This window comes from Equus przewalskii, chromosome 25 (genome assembly GCF_037783145.1).
Source record: "Equus przewalskii isolate Varuska chromosome 25, EquPr2, whole genome shotgun sequence".
NCBI classification, from domain to species: domain Eukaryota; kingdom Metazoa; phylum Chordata; class Mammalia; order Perissodactyla; family Equidae; genus Equus; species Equus przewalskii.
The window spans coordinates 5,923,964-5,943,052 of record NC_091855.1 but is presented as its reverse complement, the minus strand read 5'-3'; the positions used below and the strand labels follow the sequence as shown (position 1 = coordinate 5,943,052).

Here is a 19,089-nt window from a genome sequence, read left to right as displayed (position 1 = left end):
TGGAGCCTGTTTCCCAAGAGCCTAACAGCTCAAAGGATCTGAAACTAATTCGCATTTGGGACTAACTGAAAAATAAGGCTTAACCATATAGGTTCCTACATTTTTTTTTATTGAGTTCATAGTAGTTTACATAATTGTGAGATTTCAGTTGTACGTTATTTCTTGTCTGTTACCACATAGGTGCTCCCCTTCACCCCCTGCGCCCACTCCCCACCCCCTTCCCCTGGTAACCACTGAACTGGTTTCTTTGTCCATGGATTTGTTCATATTCCACATATGAGTGAAATCACCTGGTGTTTGTATTTCTCAGAAGTCATTTTATTTCACTTAGCATAATTCCCTCCAGGTCCTTCCAAGTTATTGCAAATGAGATCATTTTGGCTTTTTTTTAATAGCTGAGTAGTATTCCGTTGTATATATACACCACATCTTCTTTATCCAATCATCAGTCGTTGGGCACTTGGATTGTTTCCATGCCTTGGCTATTGTGAATAGTGCTCCAATGAACATAGGGGTGCATATGTTACTTTGGATTGCTGATTTCAAATTGTTTGCATAGATACCCAGTAGTGGGATAGCTGGGTCATATAGTATTTCTATTTTTAGTTTTTTGAGGAATCTCCATACTGTTTTCCATAGTGGCTGCACCAGTTTGCATTCCCACTAGCAGTGTGTGAGGGTTCTCTTTTCTCCACACCCTCTCCAACATTTGTTATTTTTAGTCTTAGTGATTATAGCCATTTTAACAGGCGTAAGGTGGTATCTTAGTGTAGTTTTGATTTGCATTTCCCTGATGATTGATAGTGATGTGGAACATCTTTTCATGTGTTTATTGGCCGTCTGTATATCTTCTTTGGAAAAATGTCTGTTCATCTCCTCTGCCCGTTTCTGGATTTGGCTGTTTGTTTTTTGTTGTTCAGTTGTGAGAGTTCCTTATAGATTATGAAGATTAACCCCTTGTCAGATATATGATTTGCAAATGTTTTCTCCCACTTGGTGGGTTGTCTCTTTGTTTTCATCCTAGTTTCTTTTGCCTTGCAGAAGCTCTTTAGTCTGATGAAGTCCCACTTGTTTACTTTTTCTTTTGTTTCCCTTGTCCGAGACGACATAGTATTCGAAAAGATCCTTTTAAATTCGATGTCAAAGAGTGTACTGCCTATATTATCTTCCAGAAATTTTATGGTTTCAGGACTTATCTTCAAGTCTTTGTTCCATTTTGAGTTTATTTCTGTGTATGGTGTGAGATAATGGTCTACTTTCATTCTTTTGGAAGTCATTATTCAGATTTGCCAACATCATTTATTGCAGAGACTATCTTTTCTCCATTGTGTGTTCTTGGCACCTTTGTCGAAGATTAGCTGTCCAAAGATGTGCGGTTTTATTTCTGGGTTTTCAGTTCTGTTCCATTGATCTGTGTGGCTGTTTTTGTACCAGTACCATGCTGTTTTGATCACTATGGCTTTGTAGTACATTTTGAAGTTAGGGATTGTGATGCCTACAGCTTTGTTCTTTTTTCTCAGGATTGCTTTATCAATTTGCGGTCTTTGGTTGCCCCATATGAATTTTAGGATTGTTTGTTCTATTTCCATGAAGAATGTCTTTGGGATTCTGATCGGGATTGCATTGACTCTGTACATTGGTTTAGGCGGTATGGACATTTTAGCTAAGTTTATTCTTCCAATCCATGTGCATGGAATCTCTCTCCATCTCTTCATGTTATCATCTATTTCTTTCAGTAATGTCTTATAGTTTTCATTGTATAGCTCCTTCACCTCCTTGGTTAAATTTATTCCTAGATATTTTATTCTTTTTGTTGCAATTGTAAATGGAACTATATTCTTGAGTTCTCTTTCTATGAGTTCGTTATTAGAGTATAGAAATGCAACTGATTTTTGTAAGTTGATTTTGTGCCCTGCAACTTGACTGTAGTTGTGAATTATTTCTAATAGTTTTCTGGTGGACTCTTTAGGGTTTTCTATGTCGTCTGCAAACAGTGAGAGTTTCACTTCTTCACTCCCTATTTGGATTCCTTTTATTCCTTTCTCTTGCCTAACTGCTCTGGCCAAAATCTCCAGTACTATGTTGAATAAGAGTGGTGATAGTGGACATCCTTGTCTTGTTCCTGTTCCCAGAGGGATGGCATTCAGTTTTTGCCCATTGAGTGTGATGTTGGCTATGGGTTTGTCATATATGGCCTTTATTATGTTGAAGTAATTTCCTTCTATCCTCATTTTATTAAGAGTTTTTATCTAAAATGGCTGTTGGATCTTGTCAGATGTTTTCTCTGCATCTATTGAGATGATCATGTGGGTTTTATTCCTCATTTTGTTAAGGTGGTGTATAACATTGATTGATTTGCGGATGTTCAACCATCCCTGTGTCCCTGGTATAAATCCCACTTGATCATGATGTATGATCTTTTTGATGTATTGCTGAATTCTAGTTGCCAATATTTTGTTGAGGATTTTTGCATCTGTGTCCATCAGCAATATTAACCAGTAGTTTTCATTTTTTCTGTTGTCCTTGTCAGGCTTTGATATCAGAGTGATGTTGGCCTCATAGGATATGTTAGGAAGAATTCTATCTTCCCTGATTTTTCTGAATAGCTTGAGAAGGATAGGTATTAAATCCTCTCTGAAAGTTTGGTAGAATTCTCCAGGGCAGCTGTCTGGTCCTGGCCTTTTATTTTTGGGGATGCTTTTGATTACTGTTTCAATCTCTTTCCTTGTGATTGGTCTATTCACACTTTCTATTTCTTCTTGATTCAGCTTTGGGAGGTTGTAAGAGTCTGAGAATTTATCCGTTTCTTCTAGATTGTCCATTTTGTTGGCGTATAATTCTTCATAGCATTCTCTTATAATCCTTTGTATTTCTGTGGTATCTTTGTTATTCCTCCTCTTTCATTTCTAATTTTATCTGAACTTTCTCTCTTTTTTTCTTTGTAAGTCTGGCTAGGGGTTTGTCAATTTTGTTTATCTTCTCAAAGAACCAGCTCTTTGTTTCATTGATCCTTTCTACTGCCTTTTTTGTTTTAATAGCATTTATTTCTCCTCTGATTTTTATTATTTATCTCCTTCTGCTGACTTTGGGCTTTGTTAGTTTTTCTTTTTCTATTTCAATTAGGTGTAGTTTGAGATTGCTTACTTGGGATTTTTCTTGTTTGTTAAGATTGTGATGAATTATATTGTGATGAATTTCCCTCTTAGTACCACTTTTGCTGCATCCCGTATGAGTTGGTGTGGTATGTTTTCATTTTCATTTGTCTCCAGATATTTTTTGATTTCTCCTTTAATTTCTTCAATGATCCATTGGTTGTTCAATAGCATATTGTTGAGTCTCCACATCTTTGTCCCTTTCTCAGCCTTTTTCTTGTAATTAATTTCTAGCTTCATAGCATTGTGATTGGCAAAGATGCTTGTTATTATTTCAATCTTCTTAGATTTATTGAGGCTTGCCTTGTTTCCCAACATATGGTCTATCCTTGAGAATATTCTCTGCGCACTTGAGAAGAATGTGTATTTTGCTATTTTTGGATGGAGTGTTCTATATATGTCTATTAAGTCCAACAGGTCTAGTTTTTCATTTAATTCCACTGTTTCCTTGTTGATTTTCTGTCTGGATGATCTATCCATTGATGTGAGTCAAGCATTGAGGTCCCCCACTATTATGGTGTTGTTATTAATGTCCCCTTTTAGATTTGTTAGTAGTTGCTTTATGTACTTTGGTGCTCCTGTGTTGGGTGCATAGATATTTATTAGTGTTATGTCTTCTTGGTGGAGTGTCCCTTTGTTCACTATATACTGCCCCTCTTTGTCTCTCTTTACTTGACTTATCTTGAAGTCTACTTTGTCTGACATAAGTATTGCAACACCTGCCTCCTTTTGTTTGCCATTAGCTTGGAGTATCATCTTCCATCCCTTCACTCTGAGCCTGTGTTTGTTGTTGGAGCTGAGATGTGTTTCCTGGAGGCAGCATATTGTTGGGTCTTATTCTTTAATCCATCTTGCCACTCTGTGTCTTTTTACTAGAGAATTCAATCCATTTACCTTTAAGGTGATTATCAATATATGAGAGCTTAATGCTGCCATTTCATCAGTCATTTTCTGGTTCTCCTGCATTTCCTTTGTTTCTTGTCCCACGTGTTTTGGTCTACGAATTCAGTTATGTAGTTTTTTTATGTTGTGTTTCTTTGTTTTCTCTTTATTTACTATTTGTGTCTCTGTTCTGCTTTTTTGTTTAGTGGTTACCATGAGGTTTGTATTCAAAATCTCATAGATAAGATAGTCCATGTTCTGATAGCCTCTTATTTCCTTAGACTAAACCAATTCAGTCCCTTTCCTCTTCTCCTCTTAAGTTGTTTTTCTCACATCTTATTCCATCCTGTGTTGTAAGTTTATGGTTAAAATGACAAGATTATCTTTGTTTTTGGTGTTTTCCTTCCCTTTATCTTTAATGTTATACTTGAGTATTTTCTAACCTGTTCTGATGTATAGCTACAAATTTCTGATTTTGTCTACCTATTTATCTCCTTACTCCATGCTTTGTAACCCCTTTCTCCCTTTTTTTTTTTTTCAGGTATGAGGAGCTTCTTGAGGATTTCTTGGGGGGAGGGGTGTCTTGTGGCTACAAACTCCCTTAGCTTTTGTTTATCTGGGAAAGTTTTTATTTCTCCATCATTTCTGAAGGATATTTTTGCTGGATAGAGGATTCTTGGCTGAAAGTTTTTGTCCTTCAAAGATTTGAATATGTCATTCCAGTCTCTCATAGCCTGTAATGTTTCTGCAGAGAAACCCACTGAAAGCCTGAAGGGGTTCCTACTATATGTTTTGCAGTAGGTCTTTTTACATTGACATATTTAGGAGATCTGATAGCATCTTCCCCATTGATTTCCATCTCCTTCCCTAGGTTTGGGAAGTTCTCTGCTATTATTTCTTTGAACAAGCTTTCTTCTCCATTCTCCTCCTCTTCTCCCTCTGTAATATCTATAATTCTTATGTTGCATTTCCTAATGGAGTCAGATATTTCTCGGAGACTTTCTTCATTTCTTTTTAGTCTTAGTTCTCTCTCCTCCTCTATCCGGATCATTTCAATACGTCTATCCTCAATTATGCTGATTTACTCCTCTATGATGTCCGCTCAAACATTCAGGGAATCCATATTTTGTTTTATCTCATCAATTGCGTCTTTCGTCTCCAATGTTTCTGATTAATTCTTCTTTATAGTTTCAATCTCTTTTGTGAAGTAGCTCCTGAACTCGTTGAATTGTTTCTCTACATTCTTTTTTAACTTGTTGAGCTTTTTGATGATAGCTATTTTGAATTCTCTGTCATCTAGATTCCATATTTCTCTGTCTTCAGGACTGATTTCTGGGTACTTGTCATTTTCTCTCTGGTCCCATTCAACCTCCTCCACGGGGAGCTCCAGCCTCTCCACCCTCTGACATGTGGCTGCATGCATCTTTTTGCATTGTGTGGATGTCCTCTTTTGGAGTATGAATGTCTTTTCCATTGTATGGTAGAGGGGAGAGATCGCCGGGAGAACTCACTCCACCATGATGCTGATGTCACTCTAAGTTCTTACATTTTAACTGGACTCTGCCCTAAAGGAAAGAAATGACTCTCTAAGAGTGGGAGCTCAGATCCAGTTACAGGGTTCATGGAGATGATAATGTTTTGATGAGAATATTGACATACAGTACATACACATCCAAGATATAACTCAACCATCCCAATTTCAAATATTTTCTTCCATAGTTCCCATAATCATTCACATATTAAAAGCCATGGATCTCATTCTGGGAGTATAGAAAGTATGGTTACCAAACCCATATGTGGCCTCTGTTTACTTAAAGTCCCCCATCAATATTTTTTACTGTGATCAAGATCACAAATAAAACAAACAAACAAAACAAAACAAAAAATAGTGGAATAAATAAATGATAAACTTTTTTTTCAAATGAGGAATCAATCATGAACTAGGTACTGTAATTTGAAAACTAAGACAGATTAATTCTTCAAGAGGATAAACAGTTTACAAAATCTCAAATTAATACAGTCCATGCCTAGGGGAAGGTAGGAGCAGCAAGAAATCTTTGGGGGCAGTGATAAAAGCAAAGTACCCAGCATCTGAGCCAGACAGACTGAAAGGGGCAGAAGGATGGAAGCAGAAAGGGTATTGGCGATGGCTGTGGAAGATCTTCCTAGACTTCCTACACATTCTCCACTGCCAATGTCATGGCCAGAATCAAAAGATAGGGATACTCGTCCCTCTGATTTCTAGCCTGTGCTCTCCTCAATAAAACCTTTTATGTGGGCAAAGCCACAGAGCTCTGGGCTGCTGGGGACCTGCAGAAGGGGCCCAGTGCAGACCAATTTGCTCAGAAACCACAAAGATGGCAATGTGTGCTCTTTCTCAGGGCCCAGATCCACGGTGGGGAGAACAGGAAGCTCCCTAACAGAAATGAAGGGCAAGAAAATGGAGATGTGATACATTACAGCCTCATTAGCAAGATTTCCAAAAAACAACTGGATCTGATTACAAACAATTAACGTTCTCCCACAGCCTTGGCTAAGAAAGCAGGGAAAGTCTTATATAAGCTAGGAAGAGGAAGCAGTGACTGGAAGACTCAACAGGTCTAGGAAGAAAGAAACAGCAGAAGAAGATGAGATAAAATAAACCAGAGGGACCAAAATATAATATAAGTAAGACATTCCTTCAACAAATGTTTATTGAACACTTTCTTCTATTCTTAAATTCCAAATTCCTCATTCTAAGCAGTCCAAACGCTGTGCCATCCCAAGAATGGTCTTCTTCTGCTCTCTAATACAAATCTCTGAGTTCACCAGAGCTTCCCCATCAACATGCCCTGTTTCCTATCCATGATTATTCCCATTTCCATGTCTTTCTCATTTTGCTTGAAATGCTCTCCCCTTTTCCCTTCACCAGTTCAAATCCTAACCATTCCCCAAAGCTTGGCCAAAGCCAAACCTCCTCCGTGAACCTGGCCTCGTGTCTTCATGCCCCTCTGTGCAACATCTCATCGAGCTTATATTGCATTCCACACAGACACTTGATATTTTTCATTTTGAATTGTTCTGTTACTTTTGATTGGAACAACAAAGAGGCCAGAGGAGTTGATTAATTAGATGGAGATTTGATTTACAGGTAGAATGAGGGACTCATTTTCCTCATTACTCCATATTATTATTAGGGTAAGTTTTACTGTATTAATAGTCAATTGAGATTCTAGCTGCCAGTTGTAACATTCTGTGGGAAATGTATTTTTAGTTCCCAACTATCAGTTTACAAATCATCTTTTAGAACAGAAGGTGATTTGTAAACTAAATATTGTTTCTGTGAGGGAGAAACGAAAAGTGTGATTACAGAAGTGTAGAAGACAAGAAGTGTTAGACACTAACAACTGCCTTGGAAAAAAATTCCATGATCGAGATTTTCTAAATTAGCAATTAAAAAGCAAAGCTTCTGGCCTCCTCTCTCTTACAGGTAGTCACATTTGCTCGTAAGAATCTCTGCCTCCTCACAGTTTAAGAGCTCGTTAAACATATTTTTGTTAGTTAAGTCAAGAGCAGGAAGGTTATTCTGTTAAACAGCGACATTTAACAGAAAAACAGGAACTAGTAACACGGTGGGAGCCTCCCTCATAGACATGTGCTGACCTTTCCTCAGAAGACACACAGCGGACTGAGCAAGTGGGGCCCTTCTTTCAGTTTTCTGAACTTCCCTGTGGGACTGTTGCAGTAACGTGGAGCCTGTTCAGCAAAGTTTCTCAAAGGGTCCTGCCGTGGCCTGCCAAACCTGCTATCGTAACACTCTTCTGCTCCTGCCTTTGCACGGAACCGGGTTTTCTACTGTGGCCTGTGCCTGAGCCTTGACCTTGCCAGGAACACTCCTTGATTCATGACACTCGGCTGGAAGTTTGAATAAAACCCAAATGAGTGTGGGCCATTCTCTAAGCTTGGAATAAACACTGGATTCACAATAGTTGTGCGTTTACTAAGGTTTTCTTAAAATATCATATGCTTTCATATATTTAGCTTATAAGAGGTCATTTTTTTTCCTCAAAACACAGTATGTGCTTTAATGTAAGAGGTGTTACCTCGGATTGTTTACGCAGAACAACTATACTTATAAATTAACGGACTTGTTTTACGGAGCGAGACAAAGTATGCCTGATGTGAATTAAGGAGCCGCTGAAGCTGGTCATTTGTGGCTTGAGTAACGGTCTTGGGTTCAGGGTGGGTCCCAGCTGCCAGTGGCAAAAGCTGGAGCTCACATGTCCAGCCTCTGGTAGCTCAAAGGTGAACACGAAGGATGAGCAGTTTCCTTCTCCATCAGCTGGTTCTAGGCCCCTGTTCTTTCTAACAACAGCAAGCCTCTCAGCGGGACCTTTGCCAAGGCAGGCTTTCAGTTAGGTTAATAGATAGCTCTTCCTCTATCCAGACATATAACTTTGGGCAAGGTACTTAACTTTTCTAAGCCTTGGTTTCCTCATCTGAAAAATGGCCGCAATTTTAATATTTTCCTTTTAAGACTTCTGTGAGGGTTTAATTAGATTGTAAGACAATGTGGCTAGAATGAAGAAAGGGAGCCTGGCATGGTGCTGGCTGTTTGTTGGGTGATACTACTGGCCTTAAGCACAGAGAAAATTAGTCATCTACCAATTCCATTTGACAAGTCACACAGCTTTTAAACTCACCCCTCACCCAAAATACTAACAAAATCTGGGTAGATGCTCCATCATTTATTACAGTCTTCAGGCTCACTATTCCATTTCCTTTACGCTCTAAGTAGCAGAGCAGGTCGCAAATAAGTGTGAACAGAATATTGTCTGAATTGGTAGCTGTCTTAGCTAATTGTTTTCTCCCAGCTTCCTCACTAGCAGCCAGAAGACATGAAAGCAAGGAGAGAGGGTAGGAAGAAGGACAGGGAAAGGAGGAAAGCATAGGAGAGGGAAGAAGGCATAGACGAGAGCGGAGGACACCTAAAGATATTCCTTGGCTTGGCTCAAGGAGGTTCCCAGAGAAGATCATCCAGAGACTCTTAAATATTACAGCTGGAAAAATCAGTAGTCACATTTTTGTTCTTTTGTCTCCCAACAGGATTGTATCTAACCTTAACCCGTCAAAACCAATGGGTGGTCTGTCTCAGACCTTAAGGATCCCTAGGAAGTCAAAGCCAGCAATTCCACTTCCCCTACTAATTCAAGCTTCACTCCAACCCAGCAGCTCCAGGTCCCAACGTAGATGTGGAGTGGCATGCCTTTATTTGAAACTCCATGGGCCACCGGAAGATGTCTATTGTATGGGGAGAAAGCATAAAGAAAAGGAAGAAAGCTGGTTCCCTTCGTTTGACAGCAAATATACAGACCATCGGCCACTGGCCCATGGAAATTTGAAAAAAGACTGAAAGTGTCCTAAAGATGGGTTTTCCATAGGGGACCCCAGGAGAGGGAAAGGTAACTGTCAAGGAGGGAAAGTAGCCTCACCTATCACAAAGGAGGCTGTCATAGATCTAGATATCCCCCTTCCTAACTCAGACCTCTTCCAACCATTCCACAAGCAAAATGAAGACAAATTTGCCATTTCCCCCATGTCATTTTGTCCCTGGTAGGCTGTGAAAACAGCAGCATTGAGAGTCTCTGAAGTTTGGGTGAGAGCAGATGACAAATCTGTGAGCAGCCCTGTGGTTTGACGGTAGGAAGTTCAACTACCTGGCGGGAGCAGTCAATGGGGGTGATGAAGCATGCAGAAGCCCTGGCTTCTGACTCTACCCACATCACAATTCCAGCCCTCGTTTTGTCGAAACTTCTGTGTGGATGCACCGCTGATCCCTTTCCATCCAAATCAGTCATCGCAGGCTCCAGAAGATATCAGCTTTGGTCCAAAGGTAAACAGCTCTCTGACTCATTTAAACTCTCAAAATATCTGTTCTGACAAGGCCTCTTTGAAAACGTTGCCAAATTTTCCATATTGCCTTATTTTCCCACCACCATAACCCTCTGAGCCTCAAGATTATTTACAAGTCTCATATCTCAGAAAGAACAGATCTGCTGCATGCTATGTGAAGAATTAAACTAAAATTGTTCTTAAGTAAAAAAAAAAAAAAATGCAACTCCTGGAAGAGCAACTGGCATTACCTTTTAAAGCTGACCACGTTTATACCTTGCAGCTCAGCATCCATCCCTGGATATATACCCTGGAGAAACGCTTACACATATACAGCAGGAGAGAACGTTCATGGCATTGAACAGCATAATACCAAAAAACTGGAAATAACCAAATACTGCTCAGCAGTAGGGTGAATAAATAAATGGTACTATATCCATGTAATGAAACATTATACAGTAGAGAAAATAAACTACAGCTATGTTCAACAACACAAAAAAATTTCAGTATCATAATGTTGAATGAAGAAGGCAAGTTCATATAGTATGGTGCCCTTTATATAAAGTTTACAAGTGAATAAAACTAAATAATATATTGTCATAAACCAAAAATTAAAAAAATCAAGTGACTAAGAAATGCCTCAAGAGGCGAGGGAAGAAGACAGAGTAAGAAAGACTAGTTAAGTTGATGTAAGTTGTTGATTATGTTCTAATTCTGGCATGGGTGAGGGTTTCACGGAGTTCATGTATCAATTAATTTTTAAAAGGGTTATGCATACACAAATGATTATAACGCAAATAATGAGTAAGCGATTACTCCATAAATATTCACTGAGCGTTTGTGTTGAGTATAAATCTAACAATAGCATCTTTGTAGCAGTAGGAGAGAAGGTTAAAAACCCCTGTAGGTGGCTTCCCCATTGTTCCTCTCCCTGGCAGGCTCAGAATTCATTCTTCATAATAAAATCAGGCTACCATTCAGGATAATATTTCACACAGAGAAAAAAAAGTCCCAACAGTTCAGGATCTCTTATTCAGCTGCAATTTTGTCAGCCTCCAACACAGCAAAGTGGAAAATTGGTCTCTCTTTATTATCATGTTTATTTTGCTGGGCTTGTGCATTGCCGAAGCTGGTTTAACAGAACCCGATTATCGCTCAGTAAAACCCAGTCTTCTTGCTTGTTGCAGCAAATACAGTTAGCTTCTGTATCTTCCTTCTGAGCCACTGTGGCTACCCAAGTTCTGAGGAGGTCTGCTCCTGATTGGCCTAGCAGAGTAAGAGCACAGGGTGAGCTAACCCAGAGGGAGCAAAGCGGTGGCTGTGAAGTCCCTCCTCCTCTTGCCCAGCCCCCATGTCTTCCGGGACTGGTCATCAGGGCCTCCGCCTCTGCTCACCTGCGTCCTAGAGATTACTAAATTCATAAACACACTTACAGTACAATGGAGGGAATTGGTTACAAAGAAATAGCGCTGTTTAATTAAGTATTTTCAAATCACTCAAGAAAAACTAAAATTATCATTACTAAAATAAATGCCTGATGTAGGACTATTTAGTCTGTTGTCTGCTGTTTGAAAAATGACCAACTGATCTGACTCTATTTCTTGTACCATTTGAGTGCCAAAAATTGAAATTCTTGCATTCTTCTCCCCTCTACACTGAATATAATTAGTCTCTGCCATTTAGGAGCCAGCTTTCTGTTCAGAAACCTGAGATCTTCTCTCAGTTAACCCCGCTGTAGATAACATGAGCACATTAGCAATCCACATTACCAGTGCAGGACTTGCTATTTTGGAGCTGAGAAGCCTTGTCAGGAAAGTGAGCTTTCCGGAAGTCTATGATTAATAAGAAATGGGCGCAGATCCAGGTTGCCTAGTCCTAGGAACTCCCTTCTCTGCCTTCGTTTCATCTGCAAAACAAGGACATTCCTATGTGCCACCTGCTCGCCAAGATGCTATGCGCATACTGAGAGCTGAGGCTACGAAGTCCTGGGAAGAAAGCCCCTAGGATGCAGTGACAATTGCCTCCTAGAATTCCATTTGCAAACTCAGGTGATACATTTGTAACGTCAGTATGAACCGCATAAGTCTGTCATTTACTATGCATAGAACACATTTCAGGCCATTTCTCTGAGGAAGCCAAATGTAGCAAATCAGACTATACTCTTAGCTATGAGACATAAAATTTCTTCCCAATCTTCCTAAGATCTCTTCTAAGGGATCAATTCATAGGCACAAGGGCCTCTATTTTGCACTGATATCTTGTCATAAATACTCAGATAAGTCTGGGCATTTCCCACTACCCCTCTTCTAGGGGAGGAGGTGTACAAATGATTCCTCGGGATCGTATGACATAACTGCAAGAAAAGAGAGACAGACACAGAGAGATCTCCCACAAGAGCCCTCAGGACGAATCCCACACAAGGGACTTCACCAGAACGGAAGCAGCCTCAGACACGGGCTAGATTCAACACTTTCAGGTGACCTGTCTCAACTTTACCTGGGCCTTCCATAAACGCAATGATGAGACCACACCAAAGCAGCATGCCCTGGGCACGGAGGGTGAGAATGGCACGATTGTCCCAGGGTGAGAGGTTTTGATACAGGCTTGGGTGGGTGCCTTTGGACAAGGCAGGCCGTGGTGTGTCACCATCCTGGGGCCTCTTCACCCTCCCTGGGGATGGGATGAGGAGGGCAGGCCTGCCCGTCAGCTCTGTCCTCTCCTTCTTAGCATTCCTCCCCCCAATCCAGGGTTCCCTGCAGTCTCTCCTTATCCCACAAGATGCCCTTCCTCCCCAAAGGACACCCAGCTTCCCCACGAGTCAGGAACCTCGTCTTTGCTTAGCTGGAACCACCACCCCTGCTCAAAGGAGAAAAGGGCAGGAGGCGTTTTGGTTATCTCAGCAGAGGCACAGTAGATTTTGCACTGGGGCCATTTTTATTTGTTCTGTCACTACACAAACCATTATTTTTTGCCATGAAAAGAATCACTCTAGCTCCCCTTTGGACATGAGAGATAGCTAAGCTACAGACCCGTAAATGGAGTCCTGTGTCTCGACGCCGTGTCCCAAAGCAGCACCTGGGAAACAAGCTCCACTCAGGTGTCCCTGTCACACTTCCCACCCCCACCTCCTTGAGGGCGCCAAAATCAGCTCCAAGTGGCCAGGAAGAGCTGTTGGAATTATCTCCCCTAAAATCTGGTGGTTGAAGAGAAGATAATCTAAGAGTGTCTTCTGCCTTCTGAGACTAAGATGGAGGGCTCCGAGTTCTGATCGTTCCGCACCCACCAAGCAGGCTTTTCAAAAGCTCCCTAAGCAAGAACCAGTGGAATGTGGCTGGAAAAGAAGAAATTAACCAAGGCCAGCAGGAACCTGCTTGAGTGTCAGATCAAGTTTTCTAGAAATACATCAGACTGTACAATCAATCCAACAGCCAAAAAGGAAAACCATTGCAGGACCGATTATACTTTCTGATACAAGATGTCTGAGAGCTCACTTCTGTTTTGATCCTTGCTCAATTGCCTCATGATTACCACAGTTTGTACGGCTCCATTTAAACTTAAATCAGTCACACTAGATGCTAGTCACAACCCGGCCTGTGTTTTCAAGCGCACTGAGTGTCTGATGCTGTTGTGCAAATAAAACAAAGCCCTGTGATCCGCTCCCCTCGCCTGCTCCGGGTGTGCAGACGATCAGGATCTCATCGTTTTGCTTCATGTCTCCCGTAAGCAATTCCATATATTCCCTTAAATCCTACAAGTCGTGTAGAGCATTAAATAGAATTGCTTCTGAAATTCAAACGTCTATTTCTCAGCTCTCTGTTAGAATTAAGCTTTTGATGATAGCTAAGACAACCCCAGGTTGGGTCTGTTGGCCTTCAGCTCAGCAGATGAGAGGCTGTCTTGATACATTACCCCCGAGTGTTAGCGAGGCATTTACACAGCCTTGGAGGGTTGAAGGGCACTTCACCCTAAATTTTGAAGGCAATGGTATAAAATTTGAAAAAGAATGAACAGCATTTCCCTGTGCACGTCAAGACATTAAGAAATATACAGTGAAATGGATTATTTTATAAATATACAGTCTCCCTGTCTGGCACGACACAGACAAGGGGAAATGTGGCTTATTTATTTCTGCCCCCTGTAAATCCTTTATTTCCTTTCCTGAAAATACCCAGTGGCATACCAGCTGTGACCCAGCGTCTGATGTGTGTGTATGTTTCAACTGCATGTTGATGGTATTAAGAATCGAAGCATCCCTAAATCCACCTCACAGGAAGCCAGTCCATAGCTGCTAATATTAGATTACATTCTAATTATTTATTCTCTATCCCTCTTCACACCTTTATTCCAAGACCAACAGATCAGGGTTCTTCACTGAATATTAATGCTACCGTTCGTCAGTATTCTCGAGCTGCATTTGTGTGTCTCCCTGGACAGAGAGACCAATCACAGGACAAAATGGAAATCCACACTCTGCTCAATATCACATTAGCATGTCTCTTCCTATTTCGGTCACAAAAGTCATCTCCCAGTTGTCCCACATGAATAGCCCCTTTAGCACGTATCAATATGGATGAAGCCCAAACGACTCACTTCATGCAAAACACTAAAAGTGGATTGTCCTTTCTTAAAAAAATAAAAGCAGGCCAGTAGACCACCTCTGCCCTTTTTCTTTGTAACAGCAGCTGCTTCTGTAGCTTTACCCTGTCTCCTAGAATTTACTGCCTGCCTACCCACATCAGGACCAAACAGGAAACTTCCTGTGGAAATGAGAAACTGGAGTTTAAGATCCCAGGGAAATGTCTCTACAGAAAGGCAACAAAGCAACGAATGACGGAGGAAAACAGAAGCCCTTGCCCTCCTTCTCATGGGAAAGTGCTGCAGCTCAAGTTCAATAGTTGAAGCCCCTGGTGGGAGAGCAGCTGCCTGGGCTGGCATGGGAGCAGCGGGCAGAGGAGGCAGGGCAGCCCGGGCGAACTGCGAGAAAACGGGCGGCTCAGGCCCACGGCAAATGTTTATTTGAGTCTTTAAAAAATTACCTGCAGTCAGAGGTTCAACCTCAGCTTTTGGATGGGGCCGGATGATAGACTATTAAATTATTGGTTTTGCTACCTGTAGTGTAAACACTCTGGCAGATAAGTGAAAACACCTGGCAAATAGTTTATGTCTACCTGTGCGCCTGAGCTCCCGGTCAACCATCCAGTTAGGTCCTCGGTGAGCACTGATTGATAGAGGTAGGTAACATTTATTGAGCTCCTATTAATTCCAGATCCTCTCCTAACCACTTTTAAACATTACTTCCAATAATTCTCAAACAACCCCATAAGGTAGGTAGAGCCTGTTTGGGATGGTTAATTTTACGTGTCAACTTGCTTGGCCACAGGGTGCCCAGAAGAAATGTTATTTCTGGGTGTGTCTGTGAGGCTGTTTCCAGATGAGACTAGCATTTGGATCAGTGAGCTCACTGAGTAAAGTAGATTGCCCTCCCCGGTGCGAGCGGGCACCATCCAATCCGTTGAGGGACAGAATAGAACAAAGGTGGGGAAGGAGGAATGTGCCCCTTTTTTCCTGCCTCGCTGACTGAGCTGGGACATCTCTCATCTTCTCCAGCTCTCAGCCTAGGCCTGACGCCACCGGCTCCCCTGGCTCTCAGATCTCTGTAGGCAAACTGAATTATACCACTGGCTTTTCTAGCTCTCCAGCGTGCACACAGCAGGCCCTAGGACTTCTCAGCCTCCGTGACTGCATGAGCCAATTCCGCATAATAAATCTCCATATATATGTACATCCCAGAGGTTCTGTTTCCCTGGAGAACCCTGACTAACACACTTTTATAAACAAAACTGTGGCTCAGAGCAATCATCGAACTTGCCCAGACTTACGGCAAATAAGTGGCAGAGCCGAGCCCACGTGACTCCCAAGTCCATCCGTGCTCTTTCCAACACACCAACAAACACCCACCACTGTCAAGTGTGCCGAGTTCACTGGAATTTCCAGGCTAATAAAAACTGAGGCAAGCTGAAAGTTAAAATTGGGTAAAATGTAAAGTTTATCCCTTTTAGTAAAATGGAAAGTCAGACTCAGAATTACCAGCTGTTAAAACACTTACCATTAAGTATCCTTGCCATAGCTCTGAAGGTCAAAAAGCCAACGATCCAGAAATTAAAGTGCCAGTAACTTCATCTCCAGAGTTTAACATAGAAGACAGTAGAATAAGCTTCCAAATATCTCAAGCCCTAGGTTGGACTCAGGAGATCTGGGTTCTACTGCTAGATCAGTTATGAAGCAACAGTACGTCCCTAAGCAAGTTTGCTTGACTACCCTGGCCTCAGTTCTTGCCTGCAAGAGGAATGGATTTGATTCTACAAGATTTCTAAGTTCCATCCTGATCTAACGCTAAGATTTGTGAGAACTAATGCTAATTCCCCTCAGGACATCCTGAAGAAACAAGACCTACTTTGCAGACAAAAAGTAGAGACTCAGAAAAGTTAGGTCCCTTACTCAGTACTTCATCACAGAGCCAAGGAGTAGCGTCTCTCTCTTTCTCCTATATTGCCATAGCCTACTTCTTCCCCATCCTGCATTGGGATGCTTCACTGACATTGGCTGAAGTGGGACAGAAGACAACCAGAATGCCCCTCTCCACCCTTCCTTAAGGCTAATCACCATCCCTCACTTTCTACTGTCATGAGGCTTCTTGGAGAAGCCACCATGTCCCTAACTCACCCCACGGTGGCAGCCATCCCGTGATGTAGGGGAGAGGGGGCCTGTGATTTAGTTCCCATCCATTAGACTCACTCAGTCATCTGGCCCCCAAAAAGGGTCTGTTGTTGAGGGCCAGCACTTCCCCTGCCTGTTTACTGACACCTCAACACAACCCCACAGTCTCCCTTTTGGCCACCTGCCTCCCACTCATTCCAGTCACCCGGGCACAAAACCAAACCATGCTGCTCTTCTGTACAAAGATGTCCTTGACTGAAAATTCAAAACACAAGCTTACCATGTTACACGAGGGCTAAGCCAGCCTCCTGCTGATTCACTTGGGTTTGGCTGTCTCTCTCCATACATCACACACTCACACCTCCCTGCAATATGGAGAAATCTGGACTTCCCCTCCTCCAGATCTTCAGCAGCGTGTGTGCATTTAAGAGCCCTTTACTCCTTGTTTATTTCTCCTTTCACCACCTCAAAGTATTTCATTCGTAAGCACCTTGTTTTCCATTTCATATTTTCTTGCTCTTACTTGCCAGTTATGTTCATTCCTTCCTCTACCCTTATTATTTTCCTTTCCTCCAGCAAAAAACAGACCAAAAAAAAGAAAAATACACCCTTCTTTTCTAGTGCTCTAAAGATTGCGACATTGTTTGTCCCTTCTCTTTATCTGCATTACACGTCATTGGCCCTGGACACAGAGGACCCCTTCTGCCCTCTTGGGATTTACCAAGAATATGAAGCACCTACTAGCACACCTGCATGTAATGGGTGCTCCGTGCATGCTTTCTCATTAAATCCTCACAACCACCCCCATGAAATAGCTCTTGCCCTAAAACACTGCCTCTCAGACTCTAATGTGTATAAATCACTCAGTGATCTTAACACAGAGATTCTCATTCAAAGGCTTTGGGTGAGGCCTGAGAATCTGCCTTTCTCAGAAGCTCCCAGGGGATGCTGAAGATGCATGTCTGTGGACCATACTACAGGTTGGGCCTCTGCTGAAACAGCGGCAGTACTTTTATGTGATTGAGAGAATGATGTGAAAAGTCTGCCTACTATTAGCATTTTGATCCCTAGTGTCAAGCATTGCCCTCCTACCACATCCTCTCCTCAAATTAAAACATTCCTAGAAAAGTCATCCAGGACAGTGAATCGGTAAGAATTTCAGAATGTGCAGCCTGAGAGCAAGGAACCCCAAGAGAGAGAATGACACCAAAAAGAGAAGGGAAATGGGAGGGAACAGTTGCTGAAGATGAAAGTGATCCGGAGGGAGACCAACGCGATGGGGTAAGTCTTCAAGGAAGATGCCCACTCCCTCACCACAGGGGATGAGCACAGGAGGGGAGACACTGCCATCTTGGAACTCGCTGACTCTCCTCTCCAAGAGCATTTATAGAGTGCCTCTGACATGTGTGCACGTGCCAGGAACTCCTTTTATATATACATCTTCTCACTAAATACTCACGACCACTGTCTGAAGTAGTTAGCCTTAATCTTACAGATGAACAGAACTGAGGCTCAGGAAATGGGTTAACTTTTCCCAAGATAACTACCAATTCACATAATTGGATTCCATCCACCACTTCCCACTGCAAGCTCAGGTCTCTATTATCACACAAGGTACCAAAACACTGGGAAAAAATAAAAGAGCCCACTAGAGTTCCAGAAATAGAGAGGAGCTTCTGCCTTGATGAAGCTTAACAACAACAACAAAAGCGTATGTGACTCAGAAGAGAATAAATCTGTTTATGCTACTCATAGCTTTGGATGCAAAGGGAGAAAAAGAATCGTCAGGAATAGAGGGCAGAGGCCAGTCTGTGTGCTGCGCAGTGAAGCCCTTCTGTGGCATCATGACTTGATGCCCCTCCAATTTCTCTTACTCGGTTGGAATCCTCGAGAACAGGGAGGCGTTCTCTGAGACCAGCCTGTCTCTGAACGAGAACCAGTGCTCAGCCCATGTTTGATTACATCCCTTCCCACCTCCTCCCAGACTCCCAAGACCTGTGGACCATAAATTACCCCAAGCATGATTATACCAGTTTCTCCCCACTGTTGGGTCCATCTTCTCTGTCTTCTAATAAATCTAGTTATTCCATTTAAAAATCTGCATTCATTCCAGGCACTGGTCCAGTGCCAGTGTTTCAGTTTGCACACTCCGCTTTGGCAGCCCGGGGTTGCCAGGTTCAGATCCCGGGCACAGACCCACACACCGCTCATCAAGCCATCCTGTGGCAGCGTCCCACATACAAAATAGAGGAAGGTTGGCACAGATGTCAGCTCAGGGACAATCTTTCTCAAACAAAAAGAGGAAGATAGGCAACAGATGTTAGCTTTAGGCCAGTCTTCCTCACAAAGGGAAAAAAGTCTGTATTAAATCTATAGTCCTATTTCCTTCTCCTTTCCTCTGTTTCCCCTTTCCTTCACCACCAATTCCTTGCAAGAAGCATCTTTGTTCCCTGACTTCATAACTCAA

At 42.1% G+C, this 19,089-nt stretch overlaps 1 long non-coding RNA gene across 1 annotated transcript in view; it reads right to left on the bottom strand.

The window, feature by feature from the left end:
- The window catches only part of LOC139079415 (uncharacterized), a 49,295-nt gene extending 33,209 nt beyond the window's left edge, over nucleotides 1–16,086 (bottom strand). Inside the window, exons 1-2 of the long non-coding RNA XR_011533042.1 lie at nucleotides 16,012–16,086; nucleotides 15,785–15,920 (exon numbers count right to left, since the gene is read on the bottom strand). This is a non-coding gene — a long non-coding RNA (uncharacterized lncRNA). The remainder of the gene's footprint in view (nucleotides 1–15,784; nucleotides 15,921–16,011) is intronic.
- Nucleotides 16,087–19,089: the final 3,003 nt, after the last annotated feature.